This window comes from Suncus etruscus, chromosome 4 (assembly GCF_024139225.1).
Source record: "Suncus etruscus isolate mSunEtr1 chromosome 4, mSunEtr1.pri.cur, whole genome shotgun sequence".
Taxonomy (NCBI): domain Eukaryota; kingdom Metazoa; phylum Chordata; class Mammalia; order Eulipotyphla; family Soricidae; genus Suncus; species Suncus etruscus.
The window spans coordinates 28,294,437-28,315,545 of record NC_064851.1 but is presented as its reverse complement, the minus strand read 5'-3'; the positions used below and the strand labels follow the sequence as shown (position 1 = coordinate 28,315,545).

The 21,109-nt window shown below is 35.9% G+C and overlaps 1 protein-coding gene and 1 non-coding gene across 2 annotated transcripts in view; one reads left to right on the top strand and one right to left on the bottom strand.

Annotated features, from left to right (window-relative positions):
- The window catches only part of SLC44A5 (solute carrier family 44 member 5), a 407,523-nt gene that overhangs the window by 240,933 nt on the left and 145,481 nt on the right, over positions 1–21,109 (top strand).
- Positions 7,889–8,021, bottom strand: LOC126007780 (small nucleolar RNA SNORA51). The gene has a single exon (XR_007495264.1). It is a non-coding gene; the product is annotated as a small nucleolar RNA SNORA51 (small nucleolar RNA).

The window sequence follows — 21,109 nt, the reverse complement described above, 5'->3', positions numbered from 1 at the left end:
CCTGGGGCAGGCATTTTACTTCTCTGTCTCTCTCTCTCTTTTTCTCTCTCTCTTTCTCATTCTATTTCCTTTTTTGACCCTCTGATTTGTACTATTTCTAATTAAGAAGTACTGTGTATATCACTTTATCCCATTTCAGCATCCATTTCTTATCCAGAATGATCAATTCCACATATCACTGTCACCATGGACCATTCATTACCCTAATTGCATTCTTTGTGGCAAGCCTCCTTTAACTGCTCCTCCTGTCCCTCATCTCTACTGGCTTTGAATATTATTACCATACTATTCTTTATTATTTGTATATCCCACAATGAGTGAGATTATTTTGTCTCTTTCTCTCCCTCTGAGTCATTTAACTCAGCATAATGATGCCCAAATTCATCCATGTATATGCAAATTTCATTACTTTTTCCTAAAAACTGCATAGTTGTATACACATTCCATTGTGTAGATGTACCACTATTATTACTTTAGCCAGTCATCTGTTGTCAGGCATTTAAGTTGTTTGCAGGTTTTGGCTATTGTAAATATTGCCACAACAAACATAAGGATGCAGAGAAGCTTTTCTGCATGGTGTTTTTGGGTTCCTAGAGTAGGTATATCCCTAGGGTGGTACTGATAGATAATATGGAAGCTTAATTTCTTGTTTGTTTGTTTTTTGTTTTGTTTTTTAGGAATATTCTTATTTTCCAAAAAGGCTGGGCCAGTCAACATTTTTACCAGCAGTGAATAAGAGTCCCTTTCTCACCTGCATCAAAACCAACACTGGTTGTTCTTATTCTTTGTTATGTGTGCTAGTTTCTGTGATCTAAGATGATATCTGAGATGTTGATTTTATTTGTATCTCTCTGATGATTAGTGATGTGGAGAATTATTTCATGTGCCTTTTGGCCATCTGTACTTATCTTTGCTTTAAGTATTTTGCTAGCACCTCATTGGGTGCATATATGTTTAGGAGTGGGATTTCTTTCTGGTGTATACATCCTTTGATTATAAAGAAATGCGGGGTTTTGCCCTCAATCCCACCCCCGATATCCCCACTCTAACTCTTCACCCTCAGTTCTTAATCCACTAGGCACCAAGAAAGACCTCCTACCACAACGAGCCAGTACCCACTACCCAAGTGAAGAGACACCCACTCAAGCTCTCACCTCGTTCCAGGCAAGAAAATATAACCAACACCCCGACAGACTCATGCAGTGTGGTCCTCCTAATCACCTCTCCCTAATGTGGACAGTGGCTTGACACCGGAACTAGCTCCAGAGGACCCCCACTGCAAGAAATCTACCCAAGACCCCACACCTCACAAGGAAATCTCAAAAGACAAGGGGGATTCCTATTCTTTCATTATAAGTATAGACCTATATAACACTACCTCTTATCCTGTTTCTCCCCAAATGTAAAGTGATCTCCTGTATCACTTTCTCCCCTTTTTCTTTGTTTTTTTTTTCTTTTCTTTTTTATTCTTGTTAGTTTCTTTTGTTTGTTTGTTTGTTTTGTCTTGTTTTAGTTTTTTTTATTTGATTTGATTTGTTTTCGCTTCTTTTGGGTCACTCCTGGCAGCGCTGGGAGGGTGCTCCTGGCTCTATGCTTGGAGAACGTCCCTGGTGGGCACGGGTGACCATATGGGATGCTGGGTTCTAAGCCACCCCACTTCTACAGGAAGGACAGATGCCTGATCTCCATGCTATCTCTCCTGACCCCACTTTATCCCTTTAATTACATCTTTTATTTAATCTTCTTTTTTTTTTAAAAGAAACTATTTTTCCTTTAGATATGTGTGAGCATATATATTCTTAGTTTTTGTCAGGAGTCTGGTTTCTTTACTCTCCACCCCCCAAATCCACCAGCAATATAATGTAGTACCACTTCCTCCTGCAAAGACATATTAAACAAAGGGGAAATTGTACATATAAAAACAAGCTTTTATCTACTAGGGATAAGAACTCATACTTGTTTACAACACAGGGACATCTCCCACCCTGAATGTATGTCATGTGAAAACAACTTAGGCTCCAGGGAACTAGACACTGACTGTTCAGCCGTAACTCCTGGATCCCATACATGGAACTAGACACTGACCATTCAGCCTTAACTCCTGGATCCCAGACATAGATACGACAGAGTTCTCCACAACAGCTCCAGGAACCAAATCCCCTCCAGGGCATTTACAATGCTGCTCTGACACCAACATGAGCCAGTTCTAAATTGATAACCTGACAATGAGGAAATGGGAACAACTTGATCTAAGAGCAAATTGTCCTTCCTCATCAGCTATCGATAAGACAAAATCAGAAAACATGTCATCCTTTGATCTGTGCAAAAGCCAAGATCGCTATATACAGACGACTGGTTGTTGCAACCAAGACTGGACTGTACGCATCCAGGGACCAACAACAACAACAGCAACAAAAAGCTCTAGCCTAGCTTTTGGTATGCGTTCTGTTCAACAAACAAGAGCTCCAATTCCAGAAATCTGACTGAGACAACCACAACTGAACAGGTCTTCTGGAAACATAACGAAAGACTTTATCCCAGGCTCCATTCTAGGAGCAATATAACGACCAAGAACACCAACTACAGAAGATGGGTTAAAACGACACTGAAGAAGCATAATTGCTAGAACCACAAAGAAAGACTTCATAAACTCCATCCCCTGAGCTGCACAGCCACCAAGATCTCTAGAAACAGAAGTCTGATTTTACCATCCAAGACAAAGCAGAAGTCTTCCACACACCACGAAAGCAGCAAGGGGAGAGTAAATGATCATGCAAGGAGTATACAGTTAATCCCATGACAGTATACTTCAGGGATGGAGAAACCCTGTATCTCCTAGGTCAAGGGAATTTCCTCTACAATATCCCCCAATAGTTACTGTGCCTATGCAGGGGGATAAAGAAAAGGAGAAAAAAAAAAGCACAAAACAATCATTTTCCCACATGTTTATTTATCGATTGATCGATTTTTTTTTGATGTCTTTATTTTGGTGTGGAGACTACGGTTGATGTCTACAATATTATTTTATTTTGTCTTGTCTTTCTCTTTCTTTTTGCACTCGAGCATGATTTGATTTCAGAACCGAGACTATTGTGTGGTGCCTGTCTTTATTGCTGTAGTGCTCACCGGTTATTTAATTCGATATTTTTTTCTGTATTGTGGTATCTCAATTACCTTTTTCACATCCTCTCTCAAACTGAGGTTGGAAGCCTCTAGAGGGACTCAGCCCATTTTCAGCGTATTTGACTTTTGACTTTTTTTTCCTTTTATTTTGTACCCCAATCTATTGCTTTTCTTGCCTTCAAACAAAACCACGTACCTCGATTTTTTTCTAGCTCTGCCTCTTAAATAGAGGGGGAAACAAGGGAAGGTTCCACAACCAAACAGATATGTGATCACTAATAGTAAGCCAGACAAAGAGGGGTCCACCTACTCTAGCAGCCCAGGGGGTGATGGTGGGGTATATGGGTTGGAGAAAGGAAACTGGAATGGGGGGGAGGACATAGTTGGTGATGGGTATTCCCCTGATTCAATGTTAATATATACCTAAAATACTACAGTGAAAAATATGTAAGCCATTATGGAAAAAAATTGTGTTTTTAATCAGAAACTTTCTTTGACTTACATGTATTATTATATCAATTATATTATATGTTATGTTATGTCACTATATTATGTTATGTTAGTTTACCTCATTATGTTAATCAATTTTGTCTCTTGAATAAATTCTTACAATAAAAAAAGCCAAAAAAAAATGCGGGGTTTTGACTCTAATTTTTTTTTAAGCTTAAAGTCTGTGCCATCTGCTATTTGTATGGCCATCCCAGCATTTTTAAGGGAATTTTTTGCTTGAAGGATTGTCTTGGAACTTTTGACTTTATGTCTTTGTTTGCTCTGACTATTAAGATATGCTTCTTGCAGGAAGAAAAACGTCGGATTCACATTTTTTGGGTCCATTTTTCCATTCTGTGTCTCTTAGTGTGTTTAGTCCATTGACATTGTAGAGATTATTGTCATGGAATTTTGTGTCATCTTTTTTAGGAGTTTGTATTTTTTTTTGTTTTTTTTTTTTTGGCCACACCCATTTGATGCTCAGGGGTTACTCCTGGCTAAGTGCTCAGAAATCGCCCCTGGCTTGGGGGGACCATATGGGACACCGAGGGATCGAACTGCAGTCCTTCCTTGGCTAGTGCTTGCAAGGCAGACACCTTACTTATAGCGCCACCTCACCGGCCCCAGGAGCTTGTATTTTTAGTGGGTCTGCCTTTCCTTAAAATAGATCCTTCCATTTCTTTTTTTTTATTTTGGTTTTGAGTTTGTAAAATTTCTGAGCTGTTGCTTATCCATGTTTTTGTGTATACTTTCTTTAAGTCCAAAAGAAAGTCTGGCTGGTTGAAATATTCTTGGTGAAGCATTTGTTTTGTTGAATATTTTCACTATATTGCATCACTGTCATCAGGCCTGGAGTGTTGCTTGTGATAAATCTTCTGCTAGTCTTATTTTTGCTGCTTTGTATATAATTTTCCTTTTTGATCTTGCTACATACAGTATTCTATCTCTATGTATGGTTTTCATCATTGTGACTAGGACGTCCCTTGAGGTGCTTTTATTTGAATCTCTTTTAGCTGGTGCTCTGTGGGTGTCTAGGATGTGGGCGAAAGCTTTCTTCAGCCTTGGGACTTTCTCAGTGATTACATCTTTGACTGTTGCTTCTTCATATGGGTTTTCTTCCTGGTGCTCTGAGTCCCCAATGATTCTTATGTTCACCCGTTAAGCTTCTTCTAAAGGTCTATTGTTGTCTGTTCACTTATTTTGACGATATTTTCCATCTTTGTTCATTTATTTGAAGACTTTTTTTTTTCATTTTTTTCTGGTAAATGGAGGTGTTATGCAGCTCAAATTTAATACAGTAATTCTGTACTCAGAGCTGTTACTTGGCTGATGAAGCTTTCCAAGGAGGTTTTCAGTTCATCTGTGATGTTTTTCAGTCTTTATATTTCTTTTTTTTTTTTTTTCTTTTTTTTTTTTTTGGTTTTTGAGCCACACCCGGCAGTGCTCAGGGGTCACTCCTGGCTATCTGCTCAGAAATAGCTTCTGGGAGGCACAGGGACCATATGGGATGCCGGGATTCGAACCAACCACCTTAGGTCTTGCGTCGGCTGCTTGCAAGGCAAACAACGTTGTCCTATCACTCCAGCCCCCAGTCTTTATATTTCTGCTTGAAGTTTTCTCAGTTTCTACTCTCAGATCCTCTTAAATTAATGGGCTGTCCATTCGATGGTTTCTTTGAGTTCTTTGAACAACCTTAACATCTCCTCTCTATAGTCCTGATCAGAGAGGTTATATAGGTGGCTGATAGCAATTGAGTCTTCAGAACTATCATTTTCAGTCACAACGTGTGGTGGGGTTCTTCATCGTTTTTCTATTTTGACCTTTGTAGTGTGATGCTGTTTTTGTATTGTTTGGGGGCTCCTTGACTAAAAGAAATGCTCGGCATCAGAGTAAAGCAGAGCAACTGAACTCTTGCCTGGGTTCACTCACATCAGTTTGATTCAAAATGACACTTTTATAGTCCAAACACCACCACAGTTGGTTGTGCTCTTCTGCTCAACAGTCCCCATCACCCCCCCTTTTTTTTCCAAGCCATGGTTTTGCCTGGGTTCACTCACTACAGTTCAATTTAAAATGTTAGTTTTTTCCTGTTTCTGTCCTTATAAAAAGGTGAGGTGATCTCTCATTGAAATTTTGATTTACACTTCCCTAATAATAAATATGAGACTTTTTCATATATATATTTTAGCTATCTGAATGTCTTCCTTAGTGAATTGTCTGTTCAGCTTTTATCCCCGTTTTTGTTAAATTTTGAGAGCTCTTATCTTGGATATATGGTGTGAATATTTTTTCTCATTTAACAAGTCAGCTTTTTCATTTTATGGTTTCTTTTAATGTGTAGAAGCCTTTTAGCTTAATTTAACCCCATCATTTAATTTTACTTTTGTTTTATTTTCTACTGAATTTTAAACTCTAAAGATATCACTGAAATTTAAAATTATTTTGCATTTTGCCTATACATTCTCTTTATTTTATGGATTGAATTTTAACATATGAGTCTAATACATTTTGAGTTAGCTTTTTTTTCTGATTCTTTTTTTTTGTTGTTGTTTTGTTTTGTTTTTCGGGCCACACCCGTTTGATACTCAGGGGTTACTCCTGGATAAGCACTCAGAAATTGCCCCTGGCTTGGGGGGACCATATGGGATGCCAGGGGATCGAACCGCGGTCCTTCCTTGGCCAGCGCTTGCAAGGCAGACACCTTCCCTCTAGTGCCACCTCGCCGGCCCCTTGAGTTAGTTTTTTAAGGTGGTGTGAAATAGTGGTCAAGTTTCATTAATTTACATGTAACTCTCTATTAGTGTGTATCTACATAATTCAAGATCACTTCTCTTTTCTGTTTTACACTATTCACTCCTGTATGGTAAATTTGGTGACCACACACACACACACACACACACACACACACACACACATACATAAACACACACACACACACACACACACACACACACACACATATATATATATATACTGATTTCTGGACTTTTTATTTTATTATTTTGAGTTGTTTCTCTATATTCATTCAAGTAGTGCATTATTTTGTATCTTTGTAATGTAACTTGATCATAGAAAGTGTGATTATAGCATATGCTTAAAATTATTTTTATTATAGTTTAGGTCAGTGGTGGGCAACCTTTTTTTTTTAACTGAACCAAATCTCACCAAAACCACGATTGAAATTTATTTTGAGAGCCACATTTTTAAAACCAAAAATACATAGGATGGTACACTGTTTTTTAGTTTCAATCAGTTTTTATTGAGAATATTCTGCATGCAAGTATCCACATAGGTCGGGAGGATACAAATAACACAACTAATAAAATAAAAACTTTAGAATGATATTATTTATCGATAACGTTAAATTCCGTAAAATTTGCCTTACAATGTAGGGAAAATTACATCCTGACAATGACTGACAAAGTCACAAACACTAATGTGAACATTGGCCTTGGTTCTGATCAGAGATGTGTGGAGCCAGCCACCGGGGCTGCACACAGGGCGCGCACTGACAGAGGCTAGGAGCAGAGTACTACTCCTGGAGCGGCCACCCGGCACACAGAAGAGCGGCATTAAAAAGAGCCGCATGTGGCTTGAGAGCTGTGGCTTGCCGACCACTGGTTTAGGTAACATACTTACAATAATGATAATTTTTTTGTTTTTATATATGAATTTACTGTATTTTACTACTACTACTACTACTACTACTACTACTACTACTACTACTACTACTATTACTACTACTACCACCATCACCACCACCACCACCACTACCACCACTACCAAAATACCAAGACACTGAACCAAACCACTGATTTTATGTTCTTTCAGTCTGCCTCTTTATCCTCCTATCCTTACACTGCTTGTATATATGTATTGTAATACAGAAGCAAGGATTTTGCATTTTCCAAAAATGCTATATGTACTACAGAAAGTGATATCATCTGTACTGGTTTAGAAATAAATCCACATGCCATTATAGTTAGGCCATCATAGTTAAGGCTGATACACCATAACAGTTTAGGGTGAAGTCTGGTTACTCCAATACTTGTCCTCTTGTGACATATTTAGCTTGTCATAATCGCTTCATATTTTTTCAAATTGGAGTGAACAGTAAGATTTCATCTCTTCAGAGCTTTATTGTGGTCCATTGTGTATAAATACCGTATTTTATTTCTTACTGATATATTTTTATAGCCTGGCTATGCAATTGGCACTATGAATATAATATTAATATGATACTAATATGAATGTAAGAGTTCATATATTTTCTTTTTTTTGTCCCCCAATTCACAATACAGACCAGGCAAAGGGCCTGAGTTGAGGTGTATATGGGGTACATTTACTGTACCTCCTCTTTCTATACAGTCAGTATAAAGAACACAGCCTGTGGTAAGAGTTGGGAGGCCTTTTCTTTTCCTGTCTAGAGTACAGGCCTGTGTGGGGTGGGGAGGAAGAACACTTGGGATACTGGTCATGGAAATGTTTCACTGGTGAAGGATTTTATATATATATTATATTATATTATATATATTATATATTAATATATATTAAAAATAAAAAAGAATTCATATATTTTCTAAAAATAATGTTATTATGTTTGAGAGGGAGATTCCAAGAAGTGAAATTATTGAATCATATGGAAGCTCTTTTTTTTCTTTTTATTTATTTATTGATTTATTTATTAAATTGGTTTTTGGGTCACACCCGGCAGCGATCAGGGGTTACTCCTGGCTCTACACTCAGAAATCGCTCCTGGCAGGCTCAGGGGACCATATGGGATGCCGGGATTCGAACCACCATCCTCCATTCTAGGCAAATGCCTTACCTCCTTGCTATCTCTCCAGCCCAAGCTCTTTTTATTTTTAAATAACTTTTTTTGATGAATCACCATACAATTTAGTCCTAAAGCTAAACCAAATAACATTTCTGCAAATGGAAGGATCTTTTTTCACCACATCCCCACTAGAACAGTCATTTTAGATGACATTTCATTGTCACTTTAATTTGCTTTCACCTGATAAAAGTGACTATGAACCCTTTTTACTTTCCCACTGAACATCTATCTGTATGTCCTCCATTTAAAATTTTTATTTATTTTTTTAGCATAGAGCCATATCTGGCAATATTCAGTGTTTACTAATGGCTTTGTTTCAGGTATAATTCCTGGTGTTTATGGGGGTCCTTTTGGGATGCAGGGTCGAACCCAAGTTCAGGTTGTGTGCAAGGCAAGCATCCTACTATCACTGGCCTCACAATATGTTCTTTTAAAGGACAAATTCTCTCCTCTTATGGAGGACTTTATTTCATGGTACTGTTAAGGAATGTTGTGAGTGCTTAATGTATTTTGCATATTAGACCTTTACTTCATGTATGCTATGAAAATATTTTCTCCCATTTATGAGGTCTTTTGATTTTAACCTGACATTCTTGCCATGTAAAAACTTTTAAGTTTAAAATAGATACATTTTCTTATTTATTTATTTATTTATTTATTTATTTATTTATTTATTTATTTTTACTAGGGCCAAATTGCTGAAAATATCTCTGAGTTTCATATCTTGGAGTTTGGCCTATATTATTCTCAGCTTTATAGATTCTGCTCTATTCTTCAGATTTTGGAGACCTTGTTTCATAATAGTATTAATGATAGGGTTTCATACATATGATTTGCCACCATTATCTCTTTCACAAGAGTTCTCATACCCTTTCCCATGAACCTCCCTACTAACTGTAACCATGGTAAACTTAGTTCTGTAGACCAGTTTCATGCTCTGTTGTGTTTGCTCATTTGTTTTTCCCTATGTTTTTTATATCCCACCTATAAGAGAAATCATTTTGTTTGTCCCTCTTCTAATAACTTAATTTACTTATCATGTTACTCTCTATTTGATCTAATCTTGAGGTCTTGAATACATTTAGACTTAATGTGCATGTCATGAGATATGGATCTGATTTCTTTCTTCCTTTCTCCCTCTCTTCCTTTTACTCTTATCCTTTCCTTTCACTCTTCCTCCCTTCTTATATTCACCAATTGTCAGTCTTTTCTTGCTTCATTTCATGCACCTTGCTTCTTTGTCACAAATTTAGGTGCTCATAAATCTGAGAGCTTATCTCTGGATAAGCTCTTAATTTTTTTATTGGCCTGAAAGTCCATTTTTATTTCAGAGTCTTTTTATTGACCAGAGAGCTCATTTTTATTCCAGAATCACAATTTTGATTACTATAGATTTATAGTATAATTTATGTCCAGAAAAAAATGCAATACCCACTGTCTTATTTTCCCTCAAAGTTGATTGTATTATTTCAGGGAGTTTTATGGCTCCATGCAAGTTTTAGTAGATCTTTTTCCCCTGAAATCTTGAAGAATATTGGTAGGGGTTGCATTTAGTCTGTATAATGCTTTAGATAAGAAGGTAAATTTGAGTGTTAATTCTTCTCATCCATAACATGGACTATTTATTCAATCCCTGTTTTCTTTTTCTATTTCTTTAAAGTATTCATTTCTAGTTTTTAATATATAAGACATCTTTTGTTAAGTTATTTCCTAGATATTTGATAGTTTTGAACACTATTTTAAATTGAGTTATCTTTTTTTTTTGGGGGGGCACACCCAGCAGTGCTGAAGAGTTACTCCTGGCTCTGCACTCTGAAATTGCTCCTGGCAGGTTTGGGGGATATGGAATGCTGGTCAGTTGCATGCAAGGCAAATGCCTTGCCACTGTGCTATCACTTTAGATCATAAATGGAGTCTTTTTATCAATTTTTTATTCAATTTGTGTTTACATGTAAAAATACCTCAGAGTTTTGTGGATTGGTTTTATACCATGCTGCTTTGCTGTATTGGTTTATTGTTTCTAAGATATTTTAGTGGATTTTTAAAGACATCTTTATTGTGTAATTTTACATCATCTTCAGCTAGTGATACTTTTTTTTTTTTATATTTGTATGTGCCGGATTTTCTTTTTTTTTTTTTTTTTGCATGACTGCTGTGAATGAGGATTTTCATGACTCTATTGACTAATAGATCATTGACTAATAGAAGTGAATATCCTGCCTTTGCAATAGTAGATTCTCTCAATGAAACATTGGTATCTCAAGTTTAACATTGCATTGAAAATAATTTCACCTTCACGCTAGAGCCATTGCATAATAGGTAGGGCAGTTGCCTTGCATGTGGCTGACCCAGGTTTGATCCTTAGCATTCCACATGTCCCCTAAGCCCACCAGGAGTGATTCCTGAATGCAGAACCAGGAATAACCCTTGAGCACTGCTTAATGGGGCCCCCCAAAGAAAAACAAAACAACAAATAAATAAACAAAAATTCTACCATACTTCTCAGAAACTCCTAAAAGTTTTTTGCCTTTAAAAAAACCACAGAAATGATGCTACCTATATATATGTGTATGTATATATATTTCTCATATATATATATATATATATATATATGGCAATCGATTAGTGGTCAATTATATGCATTATAAGGAAGAAGCTAAGATTTTGAGCCTTAAACCAGAATTTCAGATAATATAGCTGGTGAATTGCCTTGCATTTGGCAGGTCCCAACCATATATCTGGCATCCCAAATGGTCCCCCAAGCCCACCAGAAATGATCCTTGTGTGAAGATCCCTGAGTAAGCTCTAAGCACTGCCAAGTGTGGATCCAAATCCAAATAAAAAAAAAAGAGAATGGTCACTGCCTCATATCTGAAGTCTGATTTCAACACCACTGCCTTTGTGATCCATGGAGTCACGATGGAAGAGTGAAGTCTTTGGTGTACGGTGTCTCAGTCAAGTGGGCAAGAACTTCTAGCAAATGTACATTATCTCAAATCACTGACACTGCCATCATCACAAAAACATGGGGGAATATTTCTGAAACACTTAGCAGATTGTTCTATATTGAAGTATAAGATTATGTCTCATTCATCTATGGGTTTTAAGAAAAATGAAAGACATTCTTGCATTAACAATTTTCAGACACAAAAGAGAAAAGAGCTAGAAGTTCCAGCTCACCTCAGGAAGCTCACCACAAAGAGTGATGAGTTTAGTTAGAGAAATAACTACATTTTGAACTGTCCTAATAATGAGAATGTATGAGGGAAATGGAGAGCCTGTTTAGAGTACAGGCTGGGGTCGGGTGGGGAGGAGGGAGACTTGGGACATTGGTGAATGGAATGTTGCACTGGTGATGGGTGGTGGTCTTTACATGACTGAAACTCAAACACAATCATGTATGTAATCAAGGTGTTTAAATAAAAAAAAAGAATGAATAACTCACTCTATTTTGATGCCTTCTATGAAATATTAAGACTAAAAGAGATGTATGTCTATGTGGAAAATTTCCACTAGACAATAACATTGTTGACAAAACTTAATGTATCTTTACATGGTGAGAAAAGTTCCTATCACATAGATTATTCTCTTGTGTTAGAGGATAATAGTGACATAGTATGGAGATATAGTAAAATGGATAATATTATCATAACTCCATATGCTTCAGGAATCAGATTTTCTGCTGGCAAAGAGTCATTTCTTAAAGCATATTTTAGAATAACAACATTTGGTTTTTGAGCATTCAACCTTTCTCTATTTTGTGTTCTGTATTTTGTGTGTATATCTATGTGTGGTGTGTGTGAAGATGAGAGCCAAAATCAATTTTATTGTGAGAAATTTAAAAATTCTAACTTAAAGTTGATTAAAAAAACATCATTCCCCAAAATTGAGGTTATGCCATTTTTAGGGTTTAAAGAAAATAAGGATATTTTGAGGTTGGAACATCATCAAATATGAAACAGATTAACTTGTAAAAAGATATAACAGCTTTAAAATAATAGCATCTATATTTCCTTTGTACATACAAGAGACCAGTCAGGCTGAGTGACTTGGCTATATAAATTCTATCATCTTAAGTAGTATGTTTAAAACAGAACCATTCTTGGAAGGAAAGAGGGAAGGTCTAAGTTAAGTAGTTTATTTGAATATACTAAGCAGATTTGAATTCTGCCTTCTACATAGAGAAAAGTTAGGATAAAGTCTTCCTGGTATAATGAGGAAGAACCCTTACTGGGAGTTTACTTTTCACTATAGTTTTCTCTGGTCCTAGAAGTTAGTTTTATTTATTTTTGCCAGTTTACTTTAGTTATTTATATTTCACAACTGAAAAGAACCATTTCTACTTGCTCTTTAGAGTTTCTACTATGAAAGCAGGCTTTTGGGTAGCAGTTTGTTCACCTACACTACACAAATCAGAACTCATCCATATTTACAGAACGAACAGTTTTTTAGGTTAGTGATTGTGATAAAAACTTTGACCTTATTGGTGAGGTGTTCTTGTTACAGGGAATACTTGGGGGATGGTTTGTATCCCCTGGCTGTTCTGTTAAATAATTGAATAAATAAAATTTCTTGGTTATATTGATATTTTACTCTAATAAAGACCCTAGTGATATGATACCAGCCTAATAAAGTATTACCTAGAAAATTGTTATTTGTTTAAACTTTTATAAATCTTTCTAAATACTCCTTTGCAAAAATGCAAACTAATGTATTTTTTAACCACTGGGAACATGATGTAAAAAATTAATGCAAAAACTTAGCTTTTCATATAATTAGTTTATTTAACTGTATTCTAAATATATAAAATATTAATGATGTTAGCATAAAATGTTAATTATCATTTAATTAAATCAATATGGCATGCATACTTGTCAAGCTTCTTAATTCATAACTATTTCCCTTGTGCTTTACATATTCACTGCATCTTTATTTTTATAACTTTTAGTACTTTTTTTTAGAATCTGAAAAGAAAGGTAACTCAAACTTATGTTTTTTATTCTATTCCTCTCTTCATATATTTAGTAAATATAGTATGAATCATGCATAATTAATGCATAATCACTATGCATGCACTATGTACTATATGAATAATTTCATACTTTATAGTATGAAATTAACTCATAAAAAGCTTTCCTAAGAATTATATAGAATCAGTGATTTTGAATATTTTTGATTTGCCTTTTCTTTATAGTCTGAATTTCAGGGTATTGCTTTTACACTTCTCTGTGTACAAGACTCATTGTACAAACCACCAAAAAGATCCTTTCTCTCATTGCTCTTTTTTTCCTTCATCTCCAGTCTCCAATAATCACCATAGTTTTTATTAATTCTAGGAGTAATTTGTTATTTGTTTTAGACAGTTTGCTTTAGTTATTTATATTCCACACCTGAGATGAACCATCTGGTCATTTTCTTTCACTTATTAGTGTTCTTATATTGCAAGGTCTATTCATTTGCATCAAAAGGAGTAAGTTTACTTTTCTAAATATCAAAATAGTATTCCAGTGAATACATACCACATCTTATCCAGTTATCTACCAGCGGGCATTTCAACTGACTTAATATTTTGTCTACTGTGAATAATGCCTCAAAATATTTAAAAAAATTTCAAAAGGATAATTACACCTGAGTTCATAGAGCATTATTCAGAGGTGATTCTTTTTTATTTCTTGAAATTATACTAGCAAAACAAGATTGTTGTTTACAATGAGCATGAGAATTAAAACTGAACCAGGTCCCAAGGAAAATAAGTACTTTTCATTGAGAATGATGTTGTGTCAGGTATTTTACACATTTTAAATATAAAACAATAACATTTATCAAGATAATTTTCCACTTGTATATATTATAAATTCATATCAAGATTAAGTGTAACTTTTTATACTGTATTATTAGTGTATAAGATTTGTATCCTTCCTTTGACTGAAATAGAAACATAAGAAAGCAAAAGTTTTTGTCTTGATAAAGATTATATATTTATTTGAAGACATGAGACTGGAGTTATGCTTGTTCAACTTCCTATTGTATCTTTCTTAAAAGCTCGAATTTTAAGCTTGTACAGTTATCTTTCAAATTGCATAAGAAAATGCTCATTTGCATTGCTTTGGGTTTGTGAAATTTCATGAATTTTAATGAGTTGGAAGCTTTTGTCACTTAAAAACCAAAAAATGTATTAGGAAATATTTCTCAGTTTTCTACTGATTTTAATATTTGTCTAAATGAACGGAAGTTGTGGATTCTTCTGGGTTGTATTATTTTGACATGGAAAAGAAGTCAGAAGCTCCTTTTTTGTTTGTTTGTTTGTTTTTGTTTTTGGGCTACACCCGGTGATGCTCAGGGGTTACTTCTGGCTATGCACTCAGAAATTGCTCCTGGCTTGGGGGACCATATCGGACCTTCGGGGATCGAACCACAGTCTGTCATAGGCTAGTGCGCACAAGGCAAACGCCTTACCTCTTAGTGCCACCGCTCCAGCCCCACAAACTCCTTTTTAACTGAGAATATGGAGCTGTCCTGAAATGCTGGATTCACAATGAGAATCTCAGAAATTTCTAGAGTTCCTAGAAAAGAGGAAAACCTGAGGGCAGGTTAGTTACAAGTGCAAAAGTTGTTGCAATGTAATCAATCATTCGATTTTGAATGCTGAGACTGATAGCGATGGGGCTGTAATCCAAATTATCTTTAGACTATATGTAATACCTGCTTGTGCCCCACTATGCTGGCCTTTTCATAAAGCTGTTCTGAAGGATATTGTCTCAGTAGGAGCTGTTTTCTTATAATACTTCTATGAACAGGGAAGTTATGGCTAAAGAAAACAGATCAAGTGTCAAGGGTCCTACAGATAAAAACTGTATATTATTTTAGACAGATTTTTATCCTCCAATACTTCTAATATTTCACTCATATAAAAAACAGTAATGGGGCCAGAGTGTTAGCACACTGGTAGGGCATTTTCCTTGAATGCAGGAGACCTGGGACAAGCCCAGGTTTGGTTCCTGGTATCCCATATGGTCCCCCCAGCCTGCCAGGACCGATTTCTGAGCACAAAGCCAGGAGTATTCTTTGTGGCTTGCTGGGTGTGACCCCCAAACAAACAAAAACAATAAAACCAGTATTGAAGAGAAAGGTGGTATGTTAATTTGTGAGCTTTTGGGCAAATTAAATGTGAAAGAAACAGCATTCTTCAGTTAAAAAAATACTACATTATTTTTTCTTTATAAATGTAAGTCTGTGAGACACCTGTCGTTGCTGCCTTGACAGTAGGATATAGCTCCTGACAAGTGAATCTGAAGCAATCCAAATGACTGAAAAGTACTAAGGAGGAATACCTATAGCTTGTCTTGAAACTTCACTTTCATTATCTTTCTGTAGAAAGTAAATTGGAAGTCTAGTGAATGGCTTTTAAAATGTGAAAGTATAAAGCTTCTTACATCAAAATTTTGATGTTTTCTGGCCATGTGTTGCATCTGTGAAACAATGAAAATCTTAATCATTTTCAATCAGTCTTGGTGAGTGAGTAAAGAATATCAACACAAGTAAATTGAAAAAGACAGTTCTTGAATATATTACATTATTATTACACAATAAATAATCAACAACAATGATGAAACAGAGGCACTTATTTGAGTGGAGGGATACACAATAATAAACCAAAGTTCCTTTTGTCTTTGAGATTAGATTCAAGTGCAGAAGAACTAAGCCAAAAAATATCTAAGGACTAATATAGAGTGTCTAATGCCAGTCAGATTGTCACCAGTAAAGACTGGTCATAGAGAATGAGACAAGCAAACATATAAGGAGACAAAAGCACACACAAACTGTTCAGGCTTTTACTGTTCAATACTACTCTCCTGTGCTTTCAGTGGTCTCATAAGCTGGCTATTTACAGTGCGATAGTACACCCCATTCTCACTTTAAAAGCCCCTGTTTAATTCAGTTCTATTTATTCCTGAGAATACATTTGAAAATCTTTTGTATTTGAGACCCAAACTGTTTTACTAGATGCATATATCTTCCCAGGAATTTTTTTTAATTAGTGGAAAGAGTTTCCACAGTAGAGCAAAACTATTACTGAGTTTTGAGTCAAAAAGTGACTTGGTATAGTGATCATATTTTTTTTTTGGTAGTTTGTTTTGTGTGGGGGGTTGTTTGTTTGTTGGCTTTTTTTTTTTTTGAGCCACAACTGGTGACACGCAGAGGTTACTCCTGGCTATGTGCTCAGAAATCGCTCCTGGCTTGGGGGACCATATGAGATACCGGGGATCGAACTCAGGTCCGTCATAGTCAGCCATGTGCAAGGCAAATGTCCTACCACTGCACCATCACTCTGGACCCTGGGTTTATTTTTTTATTGTAGAAGAGGGAAACACATAGCTGTGCTCAGAGTTTACTTGTCTGCATTCAGGTATCACTCCTGGTGTTGCTCAAGAGAACATATGTGGTGCCAGGTATTAAACTAAGGTTGACGGTGTACCAGGCAAGTGCCTACACCATTCAATCAATATAAGTTTTCTTTCAGCACACCAACTGGACTTTGTGAGACTGAACCATAGTTACTAAAGTAATCTGGGGACTTCGGTTTAATTTCTAATTACTAGAATTTTATTTTCTTTTATATCTTGAACATGAAAATTTATATAACTAATACCTAAGAAAGTGAAACCTATAAATAGCTATATGTATCTCAGAATAAGAAAAAGAACCCTCAAATCTTACATGACATTTATATATGAAGTTAATAAAATAAACTAAGTTATATTACTTAGAAATCAGAATAAAGTAGAAAATAAACAAGCTATTTTCTCAATATTTAGGACAATATTGGCAGTATATTTTATTTCTCCTCTTCCCCTATGTTTTCTTTTAAGAACATCACATTTAACATGTATTTAGCTTCTCAGTAGAGAATCAGTGTTTCAACAATTCTCTTCTTTTTTTTTTTTTTTTTTTTTTTTTTGGTTTTTGGGCCACACCCGGTGACGCTCAGGGGTTACTCCTGGCTATGTGCTCAGAAGTTGCTCCTGGCTTGGGGGACCATATGGGACACCGGGGGATCGAACCGCGGTCCGTCCAAGGCTAGCGCAGGTAAGGCAGGCACCTTACCTTTAGTGCCACCGCCTGGCCCAAATTCTCTTCTTATATTTACATTCTGATATGTTTCTTTTTATATTTCGTTAGGGCCATATTCATTGGGGTTCAGGATGACTCCTGGCTCTGAGCTGTCAGTTCTGACTTTGGGCGGAGCTCAGGGGACCCTGTGTGGTTCTGGGGATCAAACTCAAGATGGCCACATGCAAAGCAAGTGTTATACCTGCAATACTATTGATATGGCACCTTGTAGCCTTTTTGAATAATTTATTATTCTGAATTATTTACTTTTACTTTTTACCTTTCCATTTGCCTTTAGCTATTTTAAAATCATGTCAAATAATTTACTAATTTTCAGCTTTTGTTGGGGGCAGGAGCAGTGTATCAGTGTATTGCAAAATAATTTTTAAGAGCTCTAGTCATCTCTGAAAGCCTAGTGAATTTATTGAAAGGTAAAGGTGATACATGTCACAGGAATAGGGGTTGAGAGCTAGAATGCTGTCACAGCCTTGAGTGCTCTGGGTGCTAATTCTTGTTCCCTTTGATAATGAATAGACTGAATCATTGAATTAAGGGTAGGTTTTAGGTTATCTTTATCTGTAGAGCTTAAGACCTATACCTGGAAGTGGACTTCCATCCCTTCTTTATTCTTTTATAACTGACTCAGAACTATCGTGGTGATTTTCAGAAGGTGCTGGTTAGCGGAGAGTTCCAAGCCATAGGATATGAAGATCTGGGCCTATTGCTTCGTGAATGACAGAATTTGAGGCTTGCTCCTAGTCCTTGTGTGAGAGAGTAGTTCTGCTGGAGATCAGAAAGTCTAGAGCCTTTCACATGGGTCTCTGTATGCTGCTTTCATCCAAGCGGTTGTTTTCTGGCCCTGTCAGTTTTATTTGTTTTTCATTTAGTTTCAGTTTGTTCTTTTTTTCTGTTTGTTGGTTTGAGGGCCTTTCAGTAGACCTGAGGGCTTACTCCCGATTCTGTGTTCAGGGATCACTCCTGGCAGTATTCTGGGGAAGAGCAATGAGAAAATGACCTGGCACCTGTCAAGTGCATGACAAACACCTTCTCCTTTTCTTTCTCTCTGACCTTTGCTCCATTTTTTTTCATTCACTGCGATTTTTTTTGAATTTCAAACTTGTCTTTTGTTTCTAAAAAATAAAAAACAGAGTTGTAATAATCTGATTAATGTACAAACCTCATGACTGTTTATATCATATTTATAATCTAGTTCTTTAATGACATTTTGATGTTTCAGATGAGGTATGTTGTGTATCTCCTTTGGAAAATTATTTGTGGATTTATTAGAATGTACTTATTCAGAGATTTGTAGCTGCTGCTGTTTATTTTATCTATCAGCAGCTTTGTAGAAGTAGGAGTCAGATAGAATCCATTGGGATTATTTTACATATATAAAATATATTCTGCTAAGAAGGTGTGTCACTCAGTGATGTTTCTGTTCAGAATCAAGGTGAATTTCTTAAAAGTGAAGTAGGCTTCACTTTGAGGGCATAGTCTTTTGGACTCCCAACTCTAAGTGAGGGATGACTTCGTATTTGGCTTTCCAGAAGCAGCTTCTGTATTTTCTGTGTATTTTTTTTCTCCTAAGATTTTTAAAGTTGACAAATGTATGAGTCTATAGTAGTTTATGGAGAAGCCATTTCTCTGGGTTTCCATTTTCACTTATATTTTAGCTTGATAATACTTTGCAGTTTTATCAGAGTCCCTGTGCTTTTAAAATGTCAAGCTTCAACCCCATATATATGGACAGCTAATTTTTGATAAAGGAGCTGAGAACATGAAGTGGAGTAAAGATAGCCTCTTCAACAAATGTGCTTGGGAAACTGGATAACCATATAAGAAATTAAAGATGAATTCATGTTTTACCTTACACAAAAGTCAATTCAAAATGAACCAGCCTAAGGGATGCTAGTGGGGTCCTGAAAGAAAAACAAACAAATAAGCAAAAAAAAAAAAAGATCAAAGACCTTGATATCTGACTGTAATCTACAAAGTACATTGAAGAAAAAGTAGGCAGAATACTCTGTATGTGAACCTCAGAGACTTCTTCAAAGACCTAATACCACTGGCAAAGGCAACAGCTTTAAACATTAAAAAATAAGATTACATCAAACTCAAGAGTTTACGCATGGCAAAAGTAACATGGGTTAAAACTATATGACAGCTAACTGAATGGGAAAAATTTTTGTATTCAATGCATTAAACAAATATTTGATATTCAGTATATATAAAGTACTCACAAAACTCAGCAAAAAAATTTAAAAAACCCTATCAAAAATTGGGAAGAGTAAATGAACTGACACTTCTCAGAGGAAGAAAGTAACCAACTGACATATGAAAAAGTGTTCAGTATCACTTATGAATATAGAAATCCAAATCAAAACAACAATAACAATTAGAATACCTTTTACATGTTAATTACAGTATCCAGAATCTGGAAACAACACAGGTGCCTAACAACAGATGAGTGGCTAAAGAAACTGTGTTACATATTTACAATGGAATACTATGTAGCCATCAGGAAAAAAATGAAGTCATGAAATTTTCCTATACATGGGTGGATATAGAAACTATTATGCTGAGTGAAATAAGTCAGAGGGAGAGAGATAGACACAGAATAGTCTCTCTCATCTGTGGGATTTAAGAAAAATTGAAAATAGCCAGAGACAATAGAGATGAGGGGTGGAAGGACTAGTCTACAATATGAAGCTTATCACAAAGAGTGGTGAGTGCAGTTAGAGAAATAACTACACTAACAACTAGCATGACTATGGTAGTGAGTGAGAGAAATAGATTAGCATGGGATGTGGGAGGAAGGAGATGAGGGGGGAATGATGGTGGGAAGGTTGTACTGGTGAAAGGAGATGTTCGTTTTCATAACTGAAACCCAACTACAAACATGCTTATAACCATGGTGCTTAAATAAATATATTATTTTCACAAAGCAAAATCAAAACAACAATCAGATAACTCAAATGAGTGAGAAAGGCACATATAAAAATAGTAGAAACAATTGTTCTAGCAGAGATTTGTTGAGAAAAGAACGCTTACTAGTTAGAATGTTAATCCAGTTTATCCTCTGTGGAAAATGGTATGGAGAGTCCTCAGTAAACTTAGAATTGAGCTGCCATATTAGCTGCCACCTAATTTACTTTTGGAAATATACCCCCAGAACTTAAAAAAATTTATTCAAAGGACATATGCACACTAGTGTTCATAGCTGCACTTAGTACAGTAGCTAAGATATGGAGTAAAGCTAGGTGTCCAACAATAGATGAATGAGTTATAAAGATGTGGTATATATACACAATGGAAATCTTGGAAGCTGCAAGGAATGATGAAAACATGTGATTTGATACAATCTGGCTGGAACTGGAAGGTATCATATTGAGTTAAATATGCCAGAAGGAGAAAGACAAACACAGGATGATCTCATTTCTTTGTAGTAGGTAGAGTAACTGGATGAGGAAATGTAAGCTAGTAAAGGGGAGATGACTTGATCATCCTTGATTCCAATCTTAGGGAGAAGGACAAAGTAGGAAAGAAGTC